The 8,623-nt window shown below is 32.9% G+C and overlaps 1 pseudogene; it reads left to right on the forward strand.

Annotated features, from left to right (window-relative positions):
- The first annotated feature begins 321 nt into the window (after window positions 1–321).
- On the forward strand, window positions 322–1,181 carry LOC146721065 (uncharacterized; annotated as a pseudogene).
- Window positions 1,182–8,623: the final 7,442 nt, after the last annotated feature.

Here is an 8,623-nt window from a genome sequence, read left to right on the forward strand (position 1 = left end):
ATGTATTTAAAATATTTAACTGGTGGTCACAATGCCAAAAAAAATATTAAAAAAAATAAAATATGTAAACATATTAAAAAATTTTTATTTCTTATTTACCCTTCCCATTCTTTCCTGTTTCTAAAAATTATTTTTGACCGAGCAATGTCTCTTCCTTCTCCTAAATCTCAAAGCGCTAAACGCAATCTCCCCACCACATTTACCCCCCCCTTCCCCTCACCACTACATTTACCCCTATTATTTTTGAGAAATTAATATATTCTAAATTTTTTTATTGGATCTTTAATGTTGTCCGAGTGATGTCTCTTTCTTCTCCTAAATTTCAGAGCGCTAGAAATACTCCCAAAAACTCTCCCACCACATTTATCCCCACTATCTTTGAGAAAATGAGTATATATTCTAAATTTTTTTGTACGATCAGTTTTACGTTAACTGTTCGAACCAATAGTTTACATTTTCGGAACTTAGAAAAATGTACTCCAACAAAAGAAGCTGCAGCGGCAGTCGCATGAATTATTACGTGCCGAGTCGTGCTGAAACTCCATCGTTTGAGAACAAATGTGACGAGTAAGTTTAACTTTTTTCTATTATGTATTATACACTTCTATTTTTTTATATTATTACAAATTGCTTTTATTAGAATTGTTTTTATTTTTTAAATATTAATTTCATTTTTCCACAGCATTTCGCAGGAGCGTCGTATACGTGCGGCTCGTATACTAGAAAGACGATACGCATTGACAGCCACGGAATTCAAATTTCTCGAAATTGGTATCAACGTGGGTCCAACGAGTTACGTGGAAATCGTCATAGGAGATCATCGGGGAAAACAACTGATACTATCCATCGAGACTTGGAAGGGACTTTACGAGCAGCGTCACAATATTCTTCGGAACGACTCCATTAAAGATGTATATAATTTTATAAATGTTGGACCGCTAACAGTGCGATTTCACACGATTAACGACACCAAACTCGTAAGTCTCGAATCTGCAGATGTACGCATAATGATGATCGAATCGACGTTACAACGTATGTTTGATCTCGATCCATGCATCGATATAACATTTGATCGATTGGCTAGACTTACTGGAACAATCGATATCAAGTATACACAATTCTCCAATATCGCGTCTACTGTAACAATTCCTAAAGAATTAGCAAATGTACGCGCTAGCGATGCCTTCAACAAGCATCAACTCATTGATTGCGAGCTGGTAGCTTTAGTTTTTTAATCCATAATATACAAGAAAAAATATGTATAATAAAATATATAAGAAGAATAAAGTTTTGTAAGTCTATATTATGGTGTAATTTCTTCACACGCATTTCCATTCTCTATTTTATTCCCACCCTTAAACGGTCCCAACTTTTATACATAGCTCCCAATAGTTGTGTAGTCCTGGAGGGGAATGACGCGAGCAAGGAGATCGTGAAGCTAGGGACTGCAAAGGCTAACGTTTAGAAAGAGAGATGTCATGGTGTAGATACGTAAGAAAGAGATAGCACGAGATGCATGCCAAGGAAGGAAATGGTGCGGCTAGGTACATGAGAGAAAAAGATAGCTTAAGGCGCATGCCAAGGAAGGAGATTGTGCGGCTAGATACATGAGAAAAAGAGATAGCTTGAGGCGCATGCAAAGGAGAGAGAGAGAGAGAGAGATGATGCGACGAGATAATTTTTTAATGTATTTTATAAAATTTTTTTACTAGTATTTTTTAAATATTTTTTTATTATAATATTTTCTTACTGGGAAGGGAGAGAGGTTTTTTTTTTAAAAATAACAATTTTTTAATGTTAAAAATGTTTTTTATTTATAAAATGTGTGTGCATGTATTACAAAAAGTGTGTGTGTGTATATTTAAATTTGAAAATTTAATGAATATAAGAATATAAGAATATAATAAGGTATAAAAATGTAAAGTATAAAAAATATAAAAAATATATGGTTACACATATATAATGAATAAATAAGAATACATAAAAAGATAAAATCGATACAAATATGAATAGATAATATATAAAAAGAATCAGTGGGGGGTGACGGTGCGGTGGTGACGGCACTTGTGAGCGGTGTTGAGGCGGCAAACGAGTATTATGACAGCCGGACGGGATTTCTGCATAACATAAAAAAACAATATTAATTTTTATGAATTTTTTTCTTTTAATTAATACTTACAATCTCGGTTTCCTGGTATCTGACTCTTTAATTTCTTGGTCCGAATCTGTATCATATTCCGATGATTGCGATTTGCATGACGTCGATGGTGAAGGTATATCCATTCTACCAAAATAAGTTATCTACATTAAAATAATCGACACAATTTTTGTAACGATGCTGAAAACATGCGACTCGCTTGTGTCGTTTAGACGATCTGGTGCATTTAAATAAACTACCAGCCATTCTTAAAATGTCTTCGTGAATTTTCAAGAAATCGGTAACATCTCTTGTATGTGATTTTTTAACACCGAGTTCGCGATTTCTTAAATATTGAATGATCGAAGTCACAAAAATGTTTTTCGATTTTTCCCGAGTCGCCATCCTCACTTTAAACGTTCCAGTCTTTGAAAGTTTAATATTTTAAATAATAATCCTTAAGGTTGCCAGTAATAATTAATAAAAAACCACTCCTCAACGTTTAAAGTCGACCAGACTGGCGATAATTTATTATAAATAATTATTTGAAATACAACGTTTCGGCTGTCATTGCAGCCCTTTTCAAGTACATCTATAAAAAGTTCAATCAAAATAATTATAATTTAATACTCTTATTCGCAACAAATAATTATACATTTAAAAACAAAAATGTGTTACATACCAAATTTAAAACAGTAAATCAACTTCTATGCAAACAACCGACAATGTTAACGCTTGTTTTGATGAACAATGCAAGACTGACAGAAGTAAGCACATAATAAATAGATGTTAACTGTTCGCAAGAATCTTAGTCACTAAGCGTTAAGAAAATAGAGACGAAACTAAATGTGTCTTTCGTAATTTAAATCGTCATAATAAAGTCAAATAAATAAAAATAAATAAATAGGTGGATATAAAAATAAAAATAAAAATAAAAGTAAAAATAAAAACAACTTAAATAACGTCAAGAACACGATCATAAATCCTACTAAAATTCTCCGTATCTTTCTGTAAATTAATACTTTTTCCTTGTTTTTTTATGTAAAACATTTCTGCAATTTCTCTTTTTCTTGTTTGTTTTTCTTCATGCAGAATCACCGGAGAATCCCAACGGAACTCATGATCGTTGCAAGTCCGATGCAAACTAACGACAGAATGCAATGTCTTGTCTTTTTTTATGTTATTTCTATGTTCTTTAATGCGCGTTTCTAAATGTCTCTTTGTCTGTCCAATATAAGCCGAATCGCAATTCGCACATTCAATTTTATAAACCACATCAGTTCTTTTTAAGTTTTCGATCCCATCTTTACCTCTTTTTATCAATGTGTCCAATTTTTTTGGGACAGTATATAAAGCATCAATTCCACTTTTATTAATGCAACGCGTAATATTCTCGCTCAGATCTTTAATATAAGGTAACACAATGCAATTTCGCGTATCAAATTTATTTCGATTGGGCGAGTTAAGATTACCGCCAAATTTAATCGCTCGAAGTCTTTTATTAATGTTTTTGTTTATAATTGTTAACGGGTAACAATTATTAATAAGAATTCTTTTGATTAAATTAATATTTTCTTCATGAAAAATAGGGTCAGCGAGTAAAATAGCCCTATCAACTAGGCTTGTAATCACGCTGATTTTATATCTCATAGGATGATTTGACAGAAAATTAATATAGCGGCCTGAATACGTAGGCTTGCGGTACCAATTGGTCGTTAATCTACCACCAATACGTATAACGTTCGTATCTAAAAAACTCAGAGAACAATTTTTCTCTAGTTCGAACGTAAACTTAAGTTGAATGTGGAAACCATTGAACACACTAAGCATATCCTCAATTTTTCCCTTCGGAATAATTGAAAAAATATCATCGACGTACCTAAAATAACAATAGGGTTCGAAATCCAATTGACGCAAACAATATGATTCCAAATCGTCCATAACAATGTCAGAAAGAATCGGAGACAATGGAGACCCCATCGGAGAACCGAAAACCTGTTCGTAAAATTTTCCGTCAAAAACGAAACTCGTTGAGCGCATAACCGTGTCAATGGCGTGTAAAAACTGCGCAAGGCTAAACGAAGTAAATTGTGAAATGTCATCCCATCGGTTTTCTATTGCTATTTTAATTAGTTCCCACGGGGTGTTAGTAAAAAGTGAAGTCACGTCCAACGAAATCATAACCTGGCTGTCGTCGATGTTTCTGTCTTTAATAATCTCCACAAAGGACCAACTATTCTTTGACATAAGATCGAGGTTTATTGACTGCATTTTGTAGTATCTTACTCAAAAAGGATGCTATGTTGTAAATAGGACTTTCTACAGTTGAAATTATGACGCGGAGAGGGTAACCTACTTTATGAATCTTTGGTAAACCATAAGCACGAGGCAAATTACCATTCGTACACCTCAATTGTCTGTATGTGTTATCGTCTATTAGTCTATTATCCAACCAAGATTTTAATAAATTAGCGACCCTCGTGCTCAGTGACTTCAGCGGAGTCCTATTAAGTGATCTATACGTAGAATCGTCTTTCAATAAAAAATTCATTTTCTCAACATAGTCTGTCCGGTCCATCAGTACAGTAACCTGGCCTTTATCAGCTTTAGTTGCAAAAATATTTTTGTTAGATTTCAAAAATTTTGAGCAATCGGAGTATCTATTACAAATGTAATTATCGATGTAACCTACATGTTTTTGTTTACTCAAAAACTTGTGTACCGAACTCGCTATCGAAAATCTCAAATTATCCAGGTTGTCACTGGGAAACTTTCTATGATTAACTTCAATATTCTTTATGTTTTCTAATGCAGAGATTTTCCTATCATCTTTATTACTTCTACAAATGGGTACGCCAAACTTATCACCCAAACTGAGAAACCTCATCACCGAATCCGGAACGCGACAATTGCTGATATTCACAATCTATTTGCTGTAATCTATTTTTATCAATGGATTTCGAACCCCATAATACTTGAGACAAATGAATTCAAATTTGCTTCTTAGACGCCACTTCTCACTATTATTATATTTATGAATGATATGCCCATTGTGATCAAAAAAGCCAACGACAAACTCAAAAGGTAAATTATCAAATAATCGCTTTTCGATATGATTCAAATTGACACGTAACGCATGTAATTTACAATTAATATATTTAATCTCTAAGTTTAATAACGCAATTTTGCTACGATGCTGGAGACGTAGCCATTTAAGTGTAACATTTCTGCTGTGAAAAATAGTTGGTGCGAATTGCGATTCGGCTTATATTGGACAGACAACGAGACATTTAGAAACGCGCATTAAAGAACATAGAAATAACATAAAAAAAGACAAGACATTGCATTCTGTCGTTAGTTTGCATCGGACTTGCAACAATCATGAGTTCCGTTGGGATTCTCCGGTGATTCTGCATGAAGAAAAACAAACAAGAAAAAGAGAAATTGCAGAAATGTTTTACATAAAAAAACAAGGAAAAAGTATTAATTTACAGAAAGATACGGAGAATTTTAGTGGGATTTATGATCGTGTTCTTGACGTTATTTAAGTCGTTTTTATTTTTACTTTTATTTTTATTTCTATATCCACCTATTTATTTATTTTTATTTATTTGACTTTATTATGACGATTTAAATTACGAAAGACACATTTAGTTTCGTCTCTATTTTCTTAACGCTTAGTGACTAAGATTCTTGCGAACAGTTAACATCTATTTATTATGTGCTTACTTCTGTCAGTCTTGCATTGTTCATCAAAACAAGCGTTAACATTGTCGGTTGTTTGCATAGAAGTTGATTTACTGTTTTAAATTTGGTATGTAACACATTTTTGTTTTTAAATGTATAATTATTTGTTGCGAATAAGAGTATTAAATTATAATTATTTTGATTGAACTTTTTATAGATGTACTTGAAAAGGGCTGCAATGACAGCCGAAACGTTGTATTTCAAATAATTATTTATAATAAATTATCGCCAGTCTGGTCGACTTTAAACGTTGAGGAGTGGTTTTTTGTTTAATATTTTATTGTTCACAACTAGGACACAGACTCCACAATACAGTTTGATACAGATACACTTCACAATTGTAGCATTTATCCTCTGTCAGTAAACCGCAAGGTCCTGTCACGCACAGCACGATCACGTGAAAACAGATCGTTTACTCGGAGAAAACAATCCGTGCAAAATTTTTCACCAACATTGTTTTGAAAATAAAAAGAAACACTGCACATTACATGGACATTGTCAATTGCACGAATTTCTTGCTTTCTCAAAATCCGCACCTTTTTTTTCTTATAACGACTGTGGCAACTACTTAAACTGTTAAAGTCCAAATCTGCCGAAATTGATGATGCTAATGATGATGATTCGTCCATTTCACTTTCCATCACTTCTTCAATCGCTTCTTCATTGTCTACTTCCATATCCTCGCCATCTATTATAATTAAATCTTCCTCATCTGGGACAATAATAATTTCAGGTTCTTCTTCATCTGGGACAATAATAATTTCAGGTTCTCTCTCCATTTAAGACACTTCTTCACTCCGCAAATATCTTCTTCACTCCTCAAAAAATCTCCACAAAGGACTATCATAGTGATGAAATCAGCCTCTACCTGTTTAATTGTTTACAAATTCGAGCAGCCGAACGTTGACGCCCATGTATTGCAATTAAAAAAAAAAAAGGAAGATGTTTCTCTCTCGTTTATAGGAGATTTTCCGCGAGGATACAAAGCTGCCGAACGTCAGCGCTTTTACATTTGCACCATCTATAAATAACGCCCATAAAATGCCCATAAAATGTGAAACAAAGGTCTTTTTATGGATTTTAAAATGCTCTCGATTAGAAATTCGAGCAGCCGAACGTTGGCACCAATGTGTCGCAATTAAAAAAAAAATAAGGAAATTGTTTCTCTCCCGTTTATGAAAGATTTTCCGCGAGGATACAAAGCTGTCGAACATCAGCGCTGTTACACTCGTACTGCCTATAAATAACATTTTGACAGTTCGTCGCAACGTTGGCGCTAAAATCTCAATTCCCTTCCGTATGTCAGAACAATAAAATGCCCCAAAAAATGAGTTTTATGGATTTTGGAGCGCTCGGTTTTAAATTCGGACAGTCATAAACCCCTGCCCCGCGTGACGTCATCCCCCGCGCCCTCAAGATATCCCCTCGCCTCGCACCCCGCTCAGAGGACCTGCGTTAGAACCCGCCTTATATCACCACTTATTTAATATTACATAATAGTACAACGACACATTCATCCGCGATATATACTATATCTAGTCAATAAAATGAACGATTTCAAATAATTATAATAAAAGTCTCAAAACTAGAATTATAATATTACCACTAAAAATAATTGTACTTGAAAATTATTTGTTATTGTCAAGCTTAAAGTCTCTATTTTAAAAAGCATTGGTCATATTTTGAATTTATCCTCCTTTTTACTCATCGTCTTTTAAAGAGTAAGGAGTTTGTCTCTATAGTAAGTGTTTTGCCTCTAAAAAATTGCACTTTGACGCATTCCACGGGGTGGGATAAATTCTTTTCGCAAATATCATAATCATCTTAATATATGGACTTTTCCTTGCAAATTGGAAAAATGTTTGAAATTGCAAGGAAAAGTTTATACTTTACGATATATATGTATATATATTGATCAATATATATTGATATATATATATATATATATATATATATATATATACAGGGTGGCCCCATTCGTTCCGGCATAACTTTGAGATCTTATAGGAAATTTAATTTTGAACAAAAAATGTCCTGTAAACATATGTCGAAAAATGCTTCGTTAAAAAGTTATCACCCAAAAACCTCTAAAATCATGTTTTCTCAATACATTTCTGTAAATATGCTTGTGTTCTCACATGGATACAAGCATTGAGTAGTTCTACTAGATCTGTCACTACTCGATGTCAAAAATGTATTGAAACTGGAGGAGGACACTTTGAGAACCGTTAATTTTTCTACAAGTTTGTTTAGCTTATTATAATGATATTTTTCGGTTAATAACAAATAATTACTTTAGTTTTATAAAATAAAGAGTTTTATTAAAGAAATAAATAAAAAGTTGAAAAAGGTGAAAAAGTTCAAAGAAAGTTACAACGTTAAAAAGTGTAAAAAAAGTTAAAAAAAAGTGTTACAAAGTTAACAAGTTAAAAAATGTTTAAAATATGTAGAGAAAAAAAAACAAAAAAAAGCAATAAAAAATGTTCTTCCGGTATACAATTATACCTTATTCTTTTCTTTTTCATTTTTCTAGACCTTTTGGGCTTATTTAAGCAATGCAGCAAATTTAGTTTTTTTTTCGAAAAGTGAAACGCTTGTTTATACATTTAAAACTAGTTATCTCAAGACCTTTTAAACGGAATGTAAATATCTTGGTCGCATTTGGAAGCCCATGTAATTCTCTACGACTTTCATTTCGATACTTTTTGTCAAGAAACGCTTACTTTCCTAGATATTTGC

Source organism: Nylanderia fulva, unplaced genomic scaffold (assembly GCF_048542155.1).
Source record: "Nylanderia fulva isolate GAGA-0341 unplaced genomic scaffold, ASM4854215v1 Scaffold56, whole genome shotgun sequence".
NCBI classification, from domain to species: Eukaryota; Metazoa; Arthropoda; class Insecta; order Hymenoptera; family Formicidae; genus Nylanderia; species Nylanderia fulva.